The following is a 21302-nucleotide window of genomic DNA, read 5'->3' on the forward strand; positions in this document are numbered from 1 at the left end:
TTACAGAATTTAGTTGCCAAACTCTAGGTTCCCTCTTACCAGGCACACCCTGAGTGCTTCACTCCTGTGTTTTTTTCAGACATAAAGAAATACTACAGTAATGAAAAAGGCACTTCCAAAAAGCAGGGCAGCTTTATTTTGACTTCCAAACAGAGCAAAGAAGTACCAGAGCTTTTCAATTGATACTAAGAATTCTAATGTGAGCAGATACAGACATTTTGCATCATCTTGTTCTCTGAAACAGGTGGTATTTAAGTTGTTTTGTTTAAAATGAAGCAAAAGAGGCCTGAGGTAGTAGACACCAGGCATCGAAAATTTCAGGCTGAATTATAGCTTTTAGCAAAGTTGCAAGCAACCTCAGGGCAAAAGAAACCAGAAGAGACTCTGGTGGGTGAAGGTAGCTGTTGTTGCCTTGGGTGAGTGCATTTGAGAGGCTCCCTTCTCATAGAAAAGCTGCAGAGCAGCACTAGGGTGCTGTTTGGAACTGCATTCTTGACTGGCTTTAGCAAAGGCAGGAGAGAGAAGACTAGAAAAAACAAGGTAGATGAAAAGCAATACAAAACTAAGGCCTCCACTAAGTTCAGAGAATATTTTTATTTCCTGTCCAAACTGTATGACCGGCCAATATAGCTTCTAGAGCAGGGCAGGGCTATGTTTCTGGTTTTAGTGCATAGTGGCTACAAAAAAAAGAGTGATTGGGTTCCTAGGTCATAATGCAAGATGTTATATTCCTCTTTCTGCCTTTCAAAGTGTGATGACTCTCCAGTTTCACTGTACTTTTATTGAGCTCCTTTTAAGTCTCTGGGCATGCTCTTCATCTGGGTTAAGTAAGTACAATATCACTCAGATATTGCAGAAGTCAGGATCTAGTTACACCTAACATCCTCTTTACTGATAGTTTACAAATAAAATTTGGAGTTTAACCCACATGATATGCATAGTCTATCACTCTATACAATTTTCCATACCTGGATAATTAAACAAGACCGGAGATATGTAACTGAATTAAAAGGTTTTGCTCTTTGCTACAGTTCTATCACTAATTGACTCATCTACCATTGATCAAGGCCTGAAATCAGTATAATGCTTTTATTTTCCCTAAGACACAAAGAAGATGGATAACTGGTCACCGCAGACAAAAGTGCTGCACTTGAAACATTTAAAATTACATGACCTCTGTTTTGTGTGTGGTGTACAGTTTAGAGTTTTCATTACTGTTTGTCAGTAGCTATACATATATGATGTTTTTTGCATTTCTTGGTTTTGCCTCCTTATCTCAAAAAGGTATGGATTCCTCTTCAAGATTCTCATTCTAATAGAAATCCTGACATGTTACAATTAATTAAATAAAATCATATCTTCTCATAAAGAAAACAAACATTTATGTGTGTCCTTAGAGCTCATCCACTTCTGGAAGTTAGACTGGCCATTATCAAGGCTTTACCTTGGTAATCTTAACTTCAGCAAAACTTGTGCTCAACCTGCCTAGCTAGGTTTTATGTCCAAGATGTTTCACAGGAGCCATAAGTGAAGTGAAGGTAAGTGTCAAGCCAGAAGGCAAAATTTCTGACTGTACTGTGGACTGTGCTTCTGTGTGCTAGGAGGGCTGGTTGCTGGCCCAACCCTAGAGACTGTGTATCAAAGAAATAGGAGGTCCCCTGTGAGTCATGAAAGGTGAGATTCAGGAAAGAAAAAGTTTGCATCACCATCAAGACAAACCTTTTAAGTATCTAAGAGGGATGGAACAGCTCCTCTTTGCTCTGTGCCTGGGAAAGATTAATTTCTTGTGCAATGTTTTTCTATATATGAGTGTCTGAAAGACTTTCTACATAGAGAAGCAACATCACATGAAAGAAGATACTGTACAAGATTTTTACTTGTCTGGTACCTGTGTCCTCAGCAATAAGATGACAGTGGTGTCCCCTTGAAGAGGAATGGCCTGTGAAAGCCACACAGCTCTTGGGGAACTCTGCATATGTAGTGGATACTGAGGGAAGCTTGGCTTGTCAGCTCCTAAATCAAAGCTTTATATACTTCAGTTCAGTAGACCACTTCACAAATGCTTAGATCTGATGTATTCCTAGATCTCTGTAAAGATCAAATCCTAGAACTTAGACATAAAGATGCATTCCTAGATTTCTGCTTTTTCAGTCAGATTGTATTTTGTTGCCTCAAGGACTGTGGGGGTGTCCACCTGGCTTAGTGGTCTTGGAAGACTTCTGCAAGGATGCAAAGTAACTGAAGGGTTCCTGTTGCATCACTGGAACAGCTGCCACTAGCAAGGCATCATTGCATATGCTCTAGCATACAGTCATCCTCCATCCAGCAACGTAGCACAGCCAAAAGACTCCATTCAACACCCAACCCATCTGCATGTTGGGTAATCTATGATTGGCCTGGCCCTCCCTCACCAGGGCTCTCCTTTCTGCACTGTCGCCCCGTTTGCCCATGACTCTTGAAAACACACCACTTCTTTATTCTCTGTGAAAATAAGGAGCCTTTTGAATTTTGGTATGCTAATCCTAAAAGAAAAAAAAAAAAATACGAGGCCAGCCACCTGAAGAAATGTAAGCCCTATCCTGTCACAGAGATCTGTAAGAAGTTAGATGCCTGTACTCCTTCTTGGACTTGGCCATTTGTCTGACAGCGCTTACCATCAGACTTAGGTTTTCACCAACTGTTTCCTGCAGCTCACACTCAAAGCAAACTCCCACAGACTTCCAGAAGGGTTCTGCCAGGGTAAGGCCATGCTTTTTCAGAGGAAAGCTCCAGCAATGGTGAGAAGAGATTTGGTAGGAAGCCTAGGCTGGGGAATTTCTTCCTTAAATAATTAGATAACTTGCAATAGCAGTCTTAGTGCTGTTATTAAAATGCCATGGCTCAGACAATATAGCTGCGAGCATGTTAAGGACCTGATTTATTTTTCTGTTAGTGAAGATGATTTGTGGGATTTTCTCTTTGCATGGTCAGAACAATCCAGCCACGTCCACTTTTTGCTCTCCACTACAGTGGAAAGGTTTTTAATTAACACATAATGTACTTAAATCCAGAAGGAAAGCTTACTAGCTTTTCTTTCCTTTCAGAATCTTAGCTAAACTATAACGGAGTTCTGATCTTGTATTTAGGCTAGTTCTGTAAACAAATGGGTGGACAGATGCATGATCTTAGTGAACAGCTGCTTTAAATATATTTTGGGCCTCAATGTGACATTGTGAGGTGCTGACTAGTGTTGAAAAACTGGATTACCTGAATCAGCACTCATTTGTAAATTCAGAACCTGAGACCTGATTGTTAAGGACTCTCTTTTCTTGGTGGGCATGCCATTTATTTTTTTAAAACTGACACAATTTTCCTGTATCAAATACTGCATTTTACCTCAGAAGATGTATTCAGTCAATGGTTTGGGCTGATGAGAGTTTAAAATAATAACATGTTCTAACTAAGATAATACAGACCTGAAAAAAGCTTGGTATGGAAATAAAAACAACCAACAAAAACTTAACCACACCTAGGAGAAGATTGCCCTACCTCTAGCAGCCTTAACTTCTTTTTTTTCCATAGGAAAAATTGTGATACTTCTCTGTCCCACTGGTAGAGAAAAAAGAAAGTGATTCTGCCTGATTTGCAGGTTTCTGACTGACCTCAGGAGAACATGGTTTGAATCTTTCTCAATTCAAATTCCAGAAAAGCATGGCAATACCATTAAGCCTTCTGAACAAGGAGCCAGCAGGATTTCAAGGAGTATGGAGTGGGTGTTTCTAACTCTTCCTCTACTGGTCTCATGCCATTTCTCTGCTTTCTTAAGATCAAGCTGTGCTGTCCTTCAGTGAACCTGCTGCCCTCCCTAGCCTTCTGCAATCACTTGCTGTGACAGGCAAATAGCTACTTGCTGCACCACCTTCTGTGTTACTGCAGGCAATAGTGGGTAATCCATCAGTGACATTTCTGGACCTGCTCCATTTGATACCACTGCCCAGCCTGAGTAACAACTAGCACTGTGCACGCACTCCATGCCAACCATCTGAGTGTACCTTCTGTAGCCAAAACTCACAGAAACCTGGTAGAAGTCTTCAAGCCCCCAGTGCTGCCTGCACAGCCACCTAATGTAGCACCAGGCAAAATTGGGCTGAAGAGGCATCGTCTTGCAAACACTTGGATTCCTTCAATCTCTCCTTGCCCTTTCCACAAACCCACCCACCCACACACCACTGAAGGTCCATTTCCCCCATTCACTGCTCCCAGTCATTCTTCATCAGCTCGATACACCTTCAAGGAGATCTCATTTGCTTCTGGTCTCTCTTCTTTGGACCAGTCCATGAGTACCCCACATGAGAAACACTGGGGTAATACCCACAACCCAGCAGAAGTCAAGACCTTGCCCTTAACCTGGTGTTCACTCTCTTCTGTTTCTCTGGAAAGATCAAGGTACATACACATAAAACTACGGCAAGGGCATCAGCTACAAGACCTTGTCCTGTTATTTTATGAGTAAGAGCTTCCCCTCAGCTTGCCACAAACCTGAGCTTAGTTTGTTGCATGCTGTTAGTTACTACGATTGATAACTGCAATTGCTTCATATCAGATGTGGGTAAGTGAATGTTTACCAAATACTGGTACTTTGGAGTTTACACAATATTATTAGATAGATCAGCATAATAAAACACTTAAAGGTCCTTTGATCTAAAGGCTGCAGAGGTATTTCAGATCTGAAATGTCCATAGTACCAGAATATTTGCTTATGTGCACAATTCCAGATTACCATACACAGAACATGTCCTTCCTGGCTTTCCCTTCAGCTCTGCTAAGTCAGACATTTTAGAATACAGTGTCACCTGACACATTGCCACAATCTATTGAAGTGAAGAAAAAAGCCTATAACTTCTTGCTTAAATAAAAGATTAGATTGGAAAGTAGTATTTCTAACAACACCATGCACTGTACATATCTTCAAGGACTTTAATGTACTTGCTTCAAGGTGATCATAGCTGTCCTCACAGAGGAATTTCCATATAGACCATGATATTACACATCACCAGATACGTTACCTTTGAAACATGTTGGACCTGATGTTACTGGAAATAATTGTACTAACTGGATAGTTAGTTCCCAGAATAGTGATTTTTGTAACTAGGGAGAGTACTCAGACAGCAGCCTTTCAAATTTCTGAATATATTATAACTTAACTACTTGACAGTATTCAGGGAACAAAAAAAATGAGTTCTTAGTAGTGATACAAATATTTGGGCTTCTGGACAAAAGATGAATGTAGGTTAAACGATATTTAGATAGCATCATGTCGCTGATTAGAAATGGAATAAAGTAGTAATGCAGAGAAGAATCTGTTTACATGTCAGAATTGACTTCTAGTACAAGAGGAGAAAATTTTCTGAAGAGTTTTCTCAATTTATGTACTACTGTGTACAAGCAATACATATGGTTTCCATTACACGTTTTTGCAAAAGAAAAGCAAATTAAAAGAGACAACAGATGTGAAATCTTAATTTAAACCCAGGGATTACTATTAAGGGTTGGTTTTGGTTTTTTTCTGTTTTTTGTTTTTTTTTTTAAATACAGCTTTAGTCTGATGTTATATAAAAATAGCACTAACTCAACAGGACTGCTGCCAGGGAAATAGTTCTCTAGGAATTCTTCTCATTGCAGTGAAACACAGTCAGGTTTGTTACTCCCCTACCCCTTCTGCCCTTGCCTGCATTAATTCTGCATCATGAAGGCAATATAAGGGACTTCCCTCCTTAGGCATTATCAGCATGCTATTTGCAAAATTACCCATACTGTCTGAGGCTCATTAAAACCTATGCGAAAAAGTATTGAGGAGGTAGGATTTGACTTGAAAACTCTTAAGAAGGTTTATGCTAAAACCTGATTCAGATCCATTAAGGGTTTAGAGGACTGTAGGATCATCATATTTTTTTTAAAGGTACTTTTTCTTTTTTCATAACCTTCAGTGGTAGAGGCCAATGTGGCTGTGCTTCCAAAAGGGCATTCCTGGTATCAATCTGATGCGATATTACTTTTCATAGAATCATAGACTGGTTAGCATTGATTGGAAGGCACCTTAAAAATCACCTAGTTCCAAAGTGCCTTCATGGGCAGGGACACCTCCCACTAGATCTCCTTGCTCAAAGTCCCATCCAGCCTGGCCTTGAACACTTACATTACAAGGTCCATCCACAGCTTTCCTGGGCAACCTGTTCCTATGTATCACCACCCCTACAGAAAAGAATTTCTTCCTAATATCTAGTCTAAATCCACCCTCTTTCAGCTTAAAGCTGTTCCCTCTCATCCTATCACTACACACCCTTGGAAAAAGTCCCTCCCCAGTTCTCCTGTAGCCCCTTCAGTCACTGGAAGGCTTCTATGAGGTCACCTCGGAGACTTCTTTTCTCCAGGTTGAACAACCCACACTTTCTCAGCCTTTTCTTTGTAAGAGAGATGCTCCCACCCTTTTTGTGCAAGGTGACAGAGAGCTCTGGCAAAAAGGAAAGCTCTGCTTGCTCATGGAGCCAGGCACAGTGCAGTGCAAGGGGGCTTTCTCCTTTTTTCCTGCCCTGCCTGATGGAGGATAACACTGGATAACACAGGAAAGGGAATGGTGTAGAGCACCTGGGAGCACTGTTCTGCCATTTTTTCAGTCTCTGGTCTGACACTTTTTTCACTGCTCAAATCACATCTTCAACCTCCATCTTGAACAGGCACAAACAAACTAGTTTTAAAACGGTCAACAAAGCTACAGAAAAGGCACAGCTACCCAGGGATTTATTGTCAGAGCCAGAGCAAGCACTGGGCTAATGGAATTGTACTACTGAGTACCCTGCTGCCTCATTTAAAAGTAGCCTAGGTCTATCCCTATGGGCCAGTATTTTCTCCTTGGGAATAGCCAACCTTTTTGTTGTGAAGCAATTGTCCCTTCCACCTCTGTGTCTTTCAGTTTCTTATTCACAAATCAAGTACCTTATCTACTAACACAGCTGTGAAGAAAAATGCTTGAAACAGTAATGAACCTTGGATGGGGGGAAACCTAGCCAGCTGACCTGAAATATGAGTTCTGTCCTTTTGTCCCTTACTCTTGTTCCTTTCAAGTGCTCATTTTATGATATGCTCTTCCACTTTATTCTCCACAAAGGAGAAAGATAGAGTGACACTTTTCATGCTTCCACTGACAGCAGTTCCCTCTGTAGTGTTTTTTTCCCCCTTGTAAGCACACAAGTACTGTACAAACAACAGAGTATGTGTCCTGGACAAGTGCCACAGTGGTCAGGGGGAGTATCGAAAATTCTAGATACCATTCCGAGCTTCAAAGGGCATCCATCTCACTTTGTAGGAAAAATAGGCCAGAAATACAGTAAGAATAGACCACTGTCATGGGACCATGGGACTTTGGTAAATCAGCTCTTGTTTGAGGCCAGAGCTGTCTGAAAATTTGGAAGAGAAGGTTAAAAGGAAAAAAAGGAACAAAGTGGAAAAAAGGGAGAAAGGGAGAAAAGAAGGAAAAGGGAAAGGAAGACGGAAAGGGAAAGGGAAAAATAAAAGGAGCAAAAGGAAGAGAGATTGACATTTTAATGAAGAATTTATTTTAATTTTCTTTGGATTAATTTGTTCATGCCAAAGAGCTAGAAAGTCTCAGTGATCAGTACAAGCACTTCCCAAGGCCATAGAAATCCCCCTCCACCCTGCTCTACCTTGCATGCAGTACTTTACAGAAATGAAGAGCATACAAAGGTGCTGTGAAATACTATGAAATGAGAATGGCACGACCTTGTACTCCCTATGTCCTTATGCTACAGCAGAAGGATTACACACAGCATAGTAAAAAGGAGACATAAATCTCCTCTAGCCTCAACACAGGAGATCCCTGCTGGGGGATCTAATAATGCTGTTGGCAAAAAGTGTCAGCACCCAGTGAAACTGGTGGGAGTTCAGGGCATGCAAAATAAAAGAGATGTCGGCCTGGCCCCGAACAGATTCATGTAGAGCCCTTTGACAACAGTGGGAATCCCTTCCCAGGTTCAGCTGTTCCAGACCAGACTGGAAATGTCAGCCAGAAAACAAAGCAAAGAGATGGTACTATTGCCCTTATTGTAGTGTACACAAACATGAAACATGAGAAAGCAAAAGCTCAGAGCATACCTAATGCCTTAGGGATGCTGACAGACTGCCAGCCCTTTACAAAAAGAATAAGCAGGAATTAGGGGAAAAAAAACAAATCCCCTAAGATATTTCCTGGTTCCTTCTTAAGCATGTGAAGGAAGAAGGAAGACTTACTCAATTTGGATCACTTCCAGATGCACACTATCACAGTCCACATGGGGCTTTGCTTTTGGTAATGCTTGTATCTGGGTTTGCCATTCAGACTGGCAGAACCATGAGCAGCAGCAAGCGAAAATAAAAGGTTGTCTAGTGCAGATGGTAGCAAACCAGACTTGGCAACTAGTGGGATATGGGCAACCCTGAGCAGTGCATGTGAAAAAGGGAAGAGGAGGATTCAACACGAGGGCTTGGTAGCATGGGCCCTCAACCAGACCTCCTAACAGTCATCTGCCTTTCATCAGCTTTTTGATGGAAAAAGAACAGCTCTTAGCCAAAATCTACTTAGGGACAGTCTGCAAAGTCAGATGAACTTTGTGAAAAGATACCTCTCACTCAACAGTATGGTATTTATATGAGGTTCCTGTTTCTATATACTTTCCTCATGCTTGTGGTGCCTTGAATCTGGCTGCACAGCAGGAGAGGAATTTCCAAGTAGATAGTTGCCAGGCTTCTCCCTTCAACACACTACAGGATCTGCTAAGCCAGGTCACATTAGCAAACACTAAGTCTAGTCTGAGGCACCATTCTTGTCTGAAGCATCAGGCAATGCTTACTTCTCAAGAGGCAAATTCAGAGTCCCATGGATGGTGCAGTGCTGGCTATGAGGGAGAAGAAATATTTTCTCCTAAATAAATCAATTACCAAATGTCCCAAACCTATTGCCATGAAATTCCATTTTTCCCTCTCCTTGTGCTTCACAGCTCTGTCTGATAGGACCTCACACTCTTTCTAAAAGGATTTATTGACTCCCTTGCCTTTGGCATGCCACATGACACACCCAAAAGACCAGACTAAACTGCAGCCAGAAGCCAGTCATGTTCAGCCAGGCTGGCAAGAAAGCAGATGAGGCAATGGATACTGCTAGTGTCTTACTTACAGTTCAAGGACTTGAAATGTTGCAGGGCCTTCCAAACAAATGAATGTAGCCCTTCATGAAGGTGATGTGGAGCAAATCAATAGGACTTGTGAACAGCCCAAAGTTTGGCAGGAGCCAGAGATGCTTTGATGGGTTCTGCAGTGGTATAGGGGATGACGTAAATGTATCATACTTGATTTTCCAGACAAACCCAGGCACTTAAAAGTCTAATGAAATCAGTGACAGCTGTCCAAGTCCTGTCTCACTGGAACACTGTAATTCAGCAATTCTGTTCAGCATTTCATTACTATCCAGTTGCTTTCCTTTTGAGTTACCTACATGAGGTCAGAAAATACCCAATATATGCAAAGATGGGGTTTAGAGTAGCCAAGGAAGAGGGATCATCTTGTATAAATGCCTTAAAGAAAGGGATCCAGCAGCCACCATACTTCAGTTGGTAATTCATTATGAGAAATTGCAGTCCTTGTGCTACCCATTCCTGGCCCTGGCAAAGGACTAACACTAAGGGGTTGAAAGACTAAAAGGCAAGTCCTGAGATTTGGCAGCCCTTTATGCTCATGAATTTTCCCAGTTTTCCTGGGGCTGGTATGACATACCTATCAGCTGGTGCAGCTGACTCTGACTGCCCTCTAGTGCAGGGATCAAACTTGCTGAATAATTTAAAAGAGGGGCATAACTACAAATGGAACAGATACCTGCAGCTGAATAGTGAGCCAGCTCTTGCTCAAGTATCAGAGGTGTATGGCTGTCAAGGAGACTCCTAAGTTGCATTCCAGGTGGCACACTGGCCACAAATATGAGGCCACCAATCTGCTTTAACAATGCAGAGCAACCAGTTATCCCTTCTGCTGCTGAAGACAGAAATTCTCATGCAAACCACTGGTAAACCAGTAAAGTATCACTAAGCAGAAGCATCACATCATAATTTTGTATTTCAGAAGTATCAGAAATGGCTTCTGGGGATGATGTGTTTAAGAGAGCACTTGACTAGTTCAGCCTGTCTCGTATGTCAGCAGTTGACTACTGAACAGATTAATGAACCTTCTCACCTTACTGGAGTTTTTAGAACTTCTTTTCCATGAAATATGACAATATAGTATAGTTTTGAACTACTGAAATCCATGAAAGCCCAAGAAAAATATCATTCTGTGCATCATTCAGAATAATTTCAAATAATCTTGATTTATCTCATTGCTTCAGGCTATAGAGACATTGTTAAGACAGAAAACAGAGAAACCTCATCATTAGACTCAGCAACCACCTGCAATTAGATACAGTAAGATAAAATTACGTTACTGGAGAGAAAAGATCTACTTACAGTGGTTCCAAATAGACATCTGAACTACTTATCTTCTCCTGTACAGCTGGTGCATTCTAGCTATCTTTTTATTGTGAGATGAGTGAATCTGAATGAGCTGGATCAGAACGACCACATTCTTAGGATCCATTTGATAGCTTCCTGTTGAAAAGAGGCATTATAATGAGATTAATTTAATATCATAAAAGATTCAGAAGAATGGTAATGGACTTCTTTTTAAAGTCTTTTGTAGCAGATCAGTTCCCCAAGATCACCCAGCCTACGGTCTTTTTTCTATGAGAGGCCAACCTCTGGGCAAAATGCAAGAAATGGTATAAATTTGTCCCATAATACATCAGAAAGAGAATTTATTTCAAAAGCAGGGTGCTAGTGAAGCACCATTAGTCAGTGGTGGTGAGCACTTTGGTTCTGGGGCTGCATTTAACTGGCATGAAGGGTATTAATAGCCCATCCATAAACCTTTGACTATACCCCTGTGAAGCTTATTCTTTGAAGATGCACCTAGCCTAAACAAACAAATTATCTGAAAACATTACCACCTCATACCAATCCCTCTTCCCAGTTCTTCTAATACATACAAATGGGACCTACCAGGCTTTCACCTAATTAAAAATCAGCCCAAGGCACTGTGGCTAAATCTTATTTTAATTTCGACAGGCAATTAGAAGCCTGTGAAGAGCAAATCACCAACCTAATCCTGGTTTCTGGGGGAGAGTTATCCATATAAAGCCACATTGCTACAACCTGTGGGTATGAATTCAAGGACAGACACCATGACACAGTAACATTATGGTCAAAGCTTAAGCACATGAGTACTAATTGTTAACCACTGCTGCACTTATTTTGTAACTAGTTAGAAGATTCTACTTTCAAAGGCACTTTCTAGCTTGCAATAAAAGCACCTGACCATCTCCTTCTGGTCTTTCTTGCTTTTGGCACCACACAGCCAGATTTTCAAGTTAACAGCAGCAACATCTGCAGACAGATAGTGTAACTTCCCTGTAATGAAGACATGATCACTCCTTGATGTTAGTTCCCACCAGCTGAGGAGAGCCAGGGACACACAGACAGACACTCACAGCATGGAGATAAATGTTTATTACTGGGGCAGCAAACTGAGACTGACTGACAGCAGACAAATAAGGGGGATTCTTCAAGCAGTTGTTTCTTAAACTGAATCTCTTGCCAAACTCAGAGGTCTGATTAAACCTTGCAGAACCAGACAGAAGGATCTTCAGCTAACACTGCCAGTTTAAAGCTTAATTGGCTTATTTCCTCAGTTCCCTTGGGGGGAGTGTCAGCATGCAAAGTGATATACACAGACATAGCTGCTCTTCTTTTCGATTCCAAAGGTATTCTCAGTAAATACCTCCTGCTGCTGCCACTGCTCCTGCCACTGAGAGAGATCACTTCAGATCTGCTGAGCTTTTTGTCTCTAAATTCAGTCACATAACATAATAAATGCAGCAGTTGTATAACAATTCAGTGTGTTTGACAACAGCTGCAGGAGGAAGAGCATCTGGAAGGACAAACAACCAAAAATGCCACTTCACTTAGAAAAAACACAGAGGTCCCATGTAAACTGGCCAGACTGCATATCAGAGAGAACAGTCTTAATACTGACCACAGATATACAATTTACTTCTAAGCCCTTCTTCAATGTTGCATTTCAACTCTGCCCTGCAGGGACACTTTCTAAGAAGTATGCATAAATTTCATACCAAAGTATGGCTCTATCTAGCTTCAAATCAGAGTAATTGGAAAGACATTGACTTCAGCAGAGTTACTCAATACCTTCATCTAAACTAACCAAACCTAATCTAACCTAACCTAACTTACTGCTGGTAGCTATGTGTGTCCCTAAGTGGCCCAGAGGTCCCACACTGATAGCACATGAACAGCATATCATACGGATCGTAATATGGAGCAGCAACTCAACTGTTATTAAACTACCCAGAGATAATAACTAAGAATGCAGAGATAAGCAGAGGACATGGTACTTTCTCAGAGGTCTAAGGGAGCTTTGTGAGCTACCGCATACCATCCCTGCTCCTCTATGCCATGCTAAAAACTCTGGCCTATGGATCCCAGCTTGGTCTCCTTCAGTCTCAGGACAAAGAATTGCTCTTCTGAAGTCAGGACACTGCTATTATTGCACAAGCACAGGAAGAAGTTAATATTATCTCTTTTTTCACTTACATGGTCTTATGCAGCTGTAAATAAAAGCTTGAAGTAACTTATGCTTAGTGAAATGGGAGCGAGCTGGCTGAAAGTTACTTCAGGGCCAGAGCATGCACACAGGCTGGTGTGTGGTAGCAAATGGGCTCCTTCCTTAGTTACCCTGCAGTAATATCTGCGTGCGTCTAGAGACAAGCATAGAAAGTCTGCTATCATTACTATTTTAGAACAACAACAGTAAATATAACAAGACACAACTGCTTTTTTTTTTTTTTAAATTACAATTATCTTGCATTGTGCAAGCTAACTGTTCCCCCCACTCCTCCCACTTACCTAACACACTATTTTGCTAATATTAAGATGGAGATTTAATAAACCATACAATCATAAATTCAGTTTTCCACAGCAATACTGACCCTTCCCAACAAGGCTAGTCAGACAGCAGAATGTGAGAGACTATGAATCTGACAAATAATTTAACACACAGTACAGGTAGCATCCCATCAACCAATACCTCCTATCAAGTGTATCTGCATTTAGGTATTTAGTAGATATTTCCTTTCCCACAATGTCAAGCTTTAGCAGGTTTTAATCACTTAGCCATCACTGACACTTTTAATGTGGAATATTGTGACTTCAAAGCTGTCTCAGTCACACTGTCATTACAGTGGAAACAAGTTGTGATGCTGAACAGCACAGTCAAAAAATTTCCCCACTCCTCTGCTGGGCTAGGAACTATGCTCCTGAAATCAATGCTGCATTAATGCCCTGAAACTGTCCTGGAATTCTATCTCCTTCAATATCTTGTAGCTAAAAATGGAGCTCTCAGCTCACCTCCAAGAGGTCACTAATTAAAAGAGGTATTTTTAGACTCTAGGTATACTCAGATACACTGCAAGTGATACTATAAATATTTTTGTGGTTTTATTTTATTATACATTTAGTCTCTAGAAGAAGGACAGAAATTTTACCTTCGCTGTAATGGCAGCCCAATTTATGAAAGCATATACTAGATAGAAACGAAGGAAATAATAAATCAGAAGACATTACATTATTTCAGTAGTTAGCTTTTCAACTGCATTAGTGGGTGATGGCAGAAATAACTGCAAAGCAGAAACTGAGTTTCTGCATCACTAGCTCCAACTATATTTTAACCATAAGTTTATTTTCCTGCTTTTCTCCTTCCCTTTTATTTTGCCTCCTAATAAAGAAAGCATTCTTTGCTATCTCAGCTAAGGCTAGAGAGAGCCTCCAAGGAAGAACAGACAAGGCTATCTACAATATCACCAAGTTCCTAAAATCTTAAAGTGAGAAACACATCCATAAATACAATACTTCAAGTTTCCTATGGCAGACGGGGCAAGCAGAGAGACATCAGGGGAAATTCCTGTCCCCTTATGGATCTGTGTAAGCTTCTTACCACTTCTTTACCATGTCCTGATGTCATATATCCCATGTGCAAGACACAGAAGGCATGTCTGAGTTACCTACTGGATTGGAAAGGAACCTGAAAGGACTATAGAAGGCTACAGAAAGTGCCAAAATGCTGGGAATCAATGGAAGAAGAAAATTACCTCCTGCATAATTTCTGAGACTCATGGTTTTTAATACAGTATATAGGAATAATGGATTGTTCAATATACTGTTCAATACGTTGCTTTCATTACTAGCTTACTCAGCTGTGTGGATATTTTCTTGATGCTGATGCATTCACTTTCATAAGACTTCCCAAAGAGAAAGGGAACAGCAGCTGAAAGTATTTTGCAAGAGGGAAATGGAGAGAGTGAGATCTCATGACATCTAAGAACAGAATGTAGGTCTTTGAATCCTGGACTAATGCTTAAATTCATCTTGTCCTTCCCTTTTCATCCATCACTCCAGTTGTTAAGCATCCACTTTGACACAAAATAGCCCAAGAAACACATTAACATTTAGAACTGTGTACTCCTAAATTCCTCAAAGATCAGAATAAACCTGAGTAAGAAGTGGTTGCTGGATAGGCAACCTTAATGCATGATCTTTGACATTGGAACTCCTGGTTTTATGCATTGCACACAAGGTTTTGTATTCAATACTCCAGAGCAGGCTGATCTGCTCCCTAAAGAAGGAAGATGTGGTAAAAAGGGCTAAAGAAGAAAAGAAGTTGAAATTCACATTAATCAATTAGGAAGTCCAAGCTGTAGTAAGTGTATTTTGCTTCACTTTTGCTTTGCAGAGAGGATAGGTGCTTTTATGGGGATGAATACATAAATATTTCAGATGATGAGTTGCTTATTTTGGGCACTTCCATTTTCCTAGTGCAAACAAGAAACCTGCTTTTAACCTTAAGAGTTATAGAAGCTGTTTGTCATTCAGAAAGCTGCAAGCCCCTGACAGGGATTAGATCTGGTTTCATTACAGGGACAAAACTGAGGCACAGATGCTGCAGTCAAACACAGCAATTCTGTATGGAAGAGTTAAGCTACACTCCAGTTCCTGCATCTAAGTTACTGAGCTGAACAGATCTTTGTTATTCAGTATAAATCTAAGATAATATATAGTTGTTGGTTTCTGCACTCAGACTAATACATAGCACCCTTTAAAGCTACAGAGGCCGGGGAGGAGATTTGGATAAATTTAGGAGTATTACTGTAAACTGGTCACATCTCTGCCAAAGTAAGGCAGGCTTAAGGAAGATAAAATTCAGTGACTATTTAGTAAGTTCACGTAATTGTAGGTTTCATGAAAGAAACATCGTGGAGAAACAACATTGAAACTTCGTTCATCTCTTAACCAGGCAAGGAAAGCTTCCCTTTCAGCATAACCAACAACTGTGCCAGCAGAATTATCTATCTGGATACCTCTACTGTATCTATTCATGAAGCAGGATTCAATCATTCAGCCAGTTGTTCATCTGATTTCCACCACCCCCACCACCCCCCTTCCCTTCTTGGTCCCTGGGGAACACTATTCTTTTCCAGGGCAGCTAAGTCTGTAACATCTATTTGTAGGTGATACCCTGCACCCCTAGATGATGGTATGAGGAAGTCCCTTGCTGTCACTGCTGCCTAGAATAATGCTTCCTGAATTATATTTGGAATGAGGCCAATGAACCAATTCAGGTTGAACTCGGAATCTGCTGATACCTCACTATCAGCTGAAAAACCACTGAAGTGGAGTCCAAACCCAAATCCAGATATGTATGTACAGAAAGGTGTATGCCCCTAGAAAGTGACCTCATATATTATCATAAAAGTTGTTTTAATTCAGAAGATATGATATAATACAGAATCAGATCACGTTTGCAAAACAAGCCAAGGAACTTAAATAAAAATGCTAAGTTTGTCTGGGTAACCTTCAAAATGAAATCCTCAGATTATCAAGGCTACTATATATACCTACTTCCCAATAACAAATTTCACAGCCATGCCTGCTGAGAGGTCAGACAAAATGGGAAATGATCCCTTTTTCAGTTCAGTTTTCCAGTTTCCTCCCCTTTGAGCTAGAAGCTGTAGCAGAAACCAGAAGGGACAGAATCAGTTTACTCCAGTCTCCAATCTAGTCTTAGTCAAGGATATAAACCTCATCTCTTAATAACTATGATGCAGCCTTTTGGAACTGTCTGGTATGATCCATGTAGTCTGCTTAAGTAGTTGCAAACCATTTTTTTCTAGAGCTGTAATTATTTCAATTGAGATTGCATTTTCTTCTTCTTTTCTTCTTTTTCTTCTTTTTCTTTTTCCTTCTTCTTCTTTTTCTTCTTCTTTTTTCTTTTTCTTCTCTTTCTTCTTCTTTTTCCTTTTCTTCTTCTTCTTCTTCTTCTTCTTCTTCTTCTTTTTCCTTTTCTTCTCTTACTTTTTCGTTTTTTTTCTTCTTTCTCTTTTTTCTTTTCCTTTTCCTTTTGCTTTTTCTTCTTTTCCTTTTCCTTTTTCTTTTCTTTTTCTTTTTCTTTTTTTCCCCTTTTCTTTTCCTTTTCCTTTTTCATTTCCTTTTTCTCTCTCTCTTTCCCTTCTTTTCCTGTTTCTTCTTCTCTTTTTCTTTTTATTCTTCACTTTCTCTTTTTCTGTTTCTTTTTCTTTTCCCCACATACAAAATGGTTGCATTGGCATCACACACCTTTATATAAACATAATGCTCATTCACAATGAAGGAGAGATCACAGAGCTTTAACTCCATTAGGATATTTAAAGTCACTGCAATTTCTCAGAGTAGACAAACCTCATAATTTGCAACACTTGGAGACTGATCTATCAGAGTTCTCGAGATTTGGCTTGTCACAATATTGGAGAGCTTCCCAAAACTCGTCATCCTGAAATATTGACAAGACTCTTCCCTGCAGTCCCACTTCCCAAAAGCAGGCAGAAGCTACCACCCTAGAGCCGCTGGCCTTCAAAGTCTACTGCTTTTTTTTTTACTTCCATAAGGCTGACCTTGAAATGTACTTGCTGCAGCTATTATCTCTCTCTCCCTCTTCTATTGAGCTGAAGAGCTTGTTGTGCTCTGCCTGACATTCCTATGTCATTATCTATGCCTTAATATCCATCTGACTGTCTTGTTCAAATTAAATGACAGAAATAAAAAGCTCCACCTCCAGTAACATCTCTTGGCAAAAAAAGATTCAAAACTGGGCCCTCCCATGACACTTAGGGACTCTACGTTTGCTTTGTTGGGAGAACTGAAATACATTGCAGCAGGTTTCAAAGACCTGACTTGGTCTCTGACTCTTGGCAGAGAGAGAATTGCACTAATTTGCAGTGCTGTCAATTATTTTAGAGCAGACAGTCAGTGCACCTAACCCTGGTGGCTCAAAACTTCTCCCAAGTCCTCTGATCCTTTAACCCTGGCCCTAGAAGTGGTACTTCTGCTGCCTCCATCTGCTGAGAAGTCCTTCCCACAGCCTAAAGGAGGAGCTCAGCTGGGACAAATGCTGAAAGTAGGTGGGCAGTAAATGAGCTGGGATGAGCTCGGAAGCATCTGCTCCCACCAGCTCTTCGTTAGCCATGGGGGAGATGCGTGAGCCACAGCCACCTCTCTCCACAGCAGCCAGAGCAACAGCTACTGCCACATTTCTTCACTTTTCTACTGGGACTCATCTTGCCAGTCTTCCCTGCTTTATTGCTGCAAGCTGACAGCTAGGACCACAAGGAAAACCTGAAGCTGAGCAATTCCAGACACAGGAAAATACCTCCATGTATCCCCCTGGAAGGTTATAGAAAAGATTCAGGAATCAAAAAAATAACTGCTTCTCTTGACTACTAGTATAAATCCAACAATGTTTCTATGGGCATATATTTTTATTTTTTTAGTTAGTCTCTTCTATCAGCATGTCCCTGAAATGCACAGTCTCCGCACCTAGTTTTCCCAGACCTGGACCTGATAAAAAATCCCAGTGTGATGTTGGACTTAATGATGGTAAAGGTCTTGTCCAACCAAAATTATTACAGGAGTCTATGTTTCTACGTAGACTGTGTCTTAGAGCTCAACCTATCCAGAAATTTCTAGCTGAGGAAATATAAATACCATATGGGAAGAAGGTAAAAGAGTGTCTTGACCCAGCACAAGTGTGGGGACAGAAGTCCACTAGGACCTCAAGATCTTCAGAGGCAGAAAAACACAAGGGCTGACTGCTATAATGAACCAACACCTCAAAGACCTTCTCCTTGTCCTTCTCCTCTTGAAAAGCAACCACTGTGGTTGCAGTGGTGTTTTCCTAGGACCCATGAATGGTGTCCTCAGGCTGCACGATGCATTTGTACACCAGTATGAAGAACATTATCCTGAAAGGGAACATAAAGAATAGGGAGGTTTACAGAGAGGGTAAAAGATTAGAAGAGTTGGAAAACATATGGTGGAAAATAGAGCCATGGGAATTTGATATAACAGTCCCACAGTTTATAGTGTCACAACCAGAAATGCCCTACAAAAGTGTCCCACAGAGAAGGGTATTAGGCTTTAAGGACATCCGTGGCTGACCGTCCACGGGGCTCCTTGGTTTCAGCAAGGAAGACACATTTGGGGACACAAGTGTTATCTTTGGTGACACAATAAAGGCACTGTTCTCAAACCAGGAAATCTAACAGCTGCAGAACTTCTGACTGTAGGCAGGGCACAAATTACTTAGGAGCCTAATTTTGTGTGTAAATGGCAATTAGTGCCTTAGATCACTCAGGCTGGAAGATTTCACAGTGAACCATCTGCAGTGCACAGAAGCAGTAGTCCCAAGCCACAGATTTTTTTGGCTCACCCATAGAAACTCAACTGTTTGGGAGCAGGGTATCTCTTTCTACTGTGTAGGAAGAAGCTGTTTGTGAACTCACGTTCCAGTGATGAGCTCATGCTGGCTCTATATCAGTGATTTGTATGGAAATATTCCTGGTTTACCACACTGTAAAGAGGACAATCTGTCTCACTGTGATGAATGTGTGAAAAGCAGCAAGCCTGAGGATGCCACCATGCCCTGCCACCTGCATCTCCTGTGCTTGAGAGACAAGGCCTGAAGAGGAATACCTACTGAACAGCTTCTACCTCACACTATGTACCATAATAAAAAACTCTTGTTTTATTTATGTTGCCAAATAAACATAAAAGCTTATAAAAAAACCTGTCTTGGCATTGTCTAATAACAAGCTTTTTAGAGGTCTATATTTTTCCATAGCTGCAACTCTTTAAAAAACTAATGCTTTGTTTTGACTTGACTAAGGGCTGGGGTGGGTAGGTGGGTGGCCTGAAATCCATATGGGCAGCTTTATTACTTTAGTCACACCATCAACTTCAAGTTACCACTCTCTGTTTTTTCCTGTTAGCACTGTGAGAACCTTAGAATGAAAAAAAAAAATAATATATATATATATATATATATTTCCCAGTTTAATTACAAACTACTTTTACACAATGTTTCCTTTTCCAGAGATTCTCAGCTCATAAAGTGCTTGCTGCCTGGGGATTGGTTTCTCTAAGTTTTTTAGAAATAAGGAGCTCAGCATGTTTTGTTTAGTTATTCTCTCACTGACTTGAAATAATACTTAATTATTTTGCTTTTCTGTGGTCTTGCTTATTGAGTTACATCTGTCAGTAGCTGGATGGACATCTTAAAGAAAACTCTGCTCAAGGGTTGGTCCAATATCCTCACATAGTGCCGTGCAGTCTTACACTTCTGAAGATGCTCTCTGACACACTATAAAAGCAACAGCAGACCAGTTCTTGAATGGTGCCTTTTCAAGAGGGTGTGATGTAGACTGCACATGGTGCCAGCAAGCATGGGGAACAGTGTCCAACAGGTGAACCCCTCAAGCCTCTGACTGCCAAAGTGGAGTTTCCATGTATTTTGCCAAAAGGAACTGCTCTGGGAGGTCACCTGTAAGCCAGACTGTTGGGGAAACAGTTCAGAAATATACAGGTTGTGAGCAATCCTGACTTACTTCAATTTAGGCCACATTGGGTTAATGGTTATTGAGGCCTAGTTAGAGGCTTTCTAAGAATGAGCTACTGGGAAAGAGATAACTTAATTGGCAACAGAAGAGGAAAATAATTATGTGAGAAGAATCTTTCCGTGAGAATGGTATGTGTAATTGGAATACAAAGCCACCTGCATGATAAGATGGTGTAAACAAGGCTTCTCTATATAAAGTGAGTGCAAGTTGCTAATAAACGATTTCATACAATCATATTGATGTGCACATGGAATCCTTAAGCCTCCGCAGACTGTTTTCCCACACCAGACCCTTCCTACACCATCCTCAGCCAGCTCCAACGTATACACTGAACTCAATATGTCAAATTATAAAGACAGCTTGCAGGGCAACAGGGAGCCAGGGGATTTAAGGTTCTTTGGTAGTGTGCTTTACCCCATGCACTGAAGCAGAAAGACTGATGTGAAACTTCTTTTTTACCTGCATATATTTTAGCAAGGTGGGGTGGAGGCCACAAGGTGCCCTGTGTCAGATCATGGTCCAGCCAGCTTAGCAATGGAGGTCACCAATCCATTGTGTCCCAGTGCTGCAGCCAGGCAGAAGAGGATATGGAGCCTCTGCTTAAGAAAGGGAAGCAGCTGTTTCTGGAGCACGAGATATCAGAGAAAGAAGCACAAGTGAAGGTGTACCAGGAGACATTCAAACAGGAGCACAAGACACTCAAGTTAGAGCAAGTGACATGCCAGAGCAAAAGGAGGTACAAGAGGAGACAGGACTCTGGAGGGAATGCAGCCCATGGAGAAATCCAGTCTGGGGCAACTGAATAAGAAAAAGAAGCACCAAAAGCAAAGAAACCACAATACACAAACTCCAGCACCCTGTGTCACCCCTCATCTCACTGAGGGGACCGAGCACAGTGTGTGGCTCGGATACTGGTGACCAACACAGAGGAGGAGATGTATCCAGAGGGGAGGTGTGATATGTTGCTCTGTCTTTTTTATTACTCAGTTACAGAAAGAGTAATGAAAAGTTTATGTTATTGGCAATATGTGCTGCTAAATTCCCTTAATCCAAGACTGGATGTTTTGCCCGCAACAGCATGTCAACCATCACTGCATTTATGTGTATGTCACATACAGGTGAATCGCGTGTTGTAGGGCACACAATTGCACATGGCATACATATATAAGGTTTTGATAAGGTCTTATATGTA

Source organism: Calypte anna, chromosome 1 (assembly GCF_003957555.1).
Source record: "Calypte anna isolate BGI_N300 chromosome 1, bCalAnn1_v1.p, whole genome shotgun sequence".
NCBI lineage: Eukaryota > Metazoa > Chordata > Aves > Apodiformes > Trochilidae > Calypte > Calypte anna.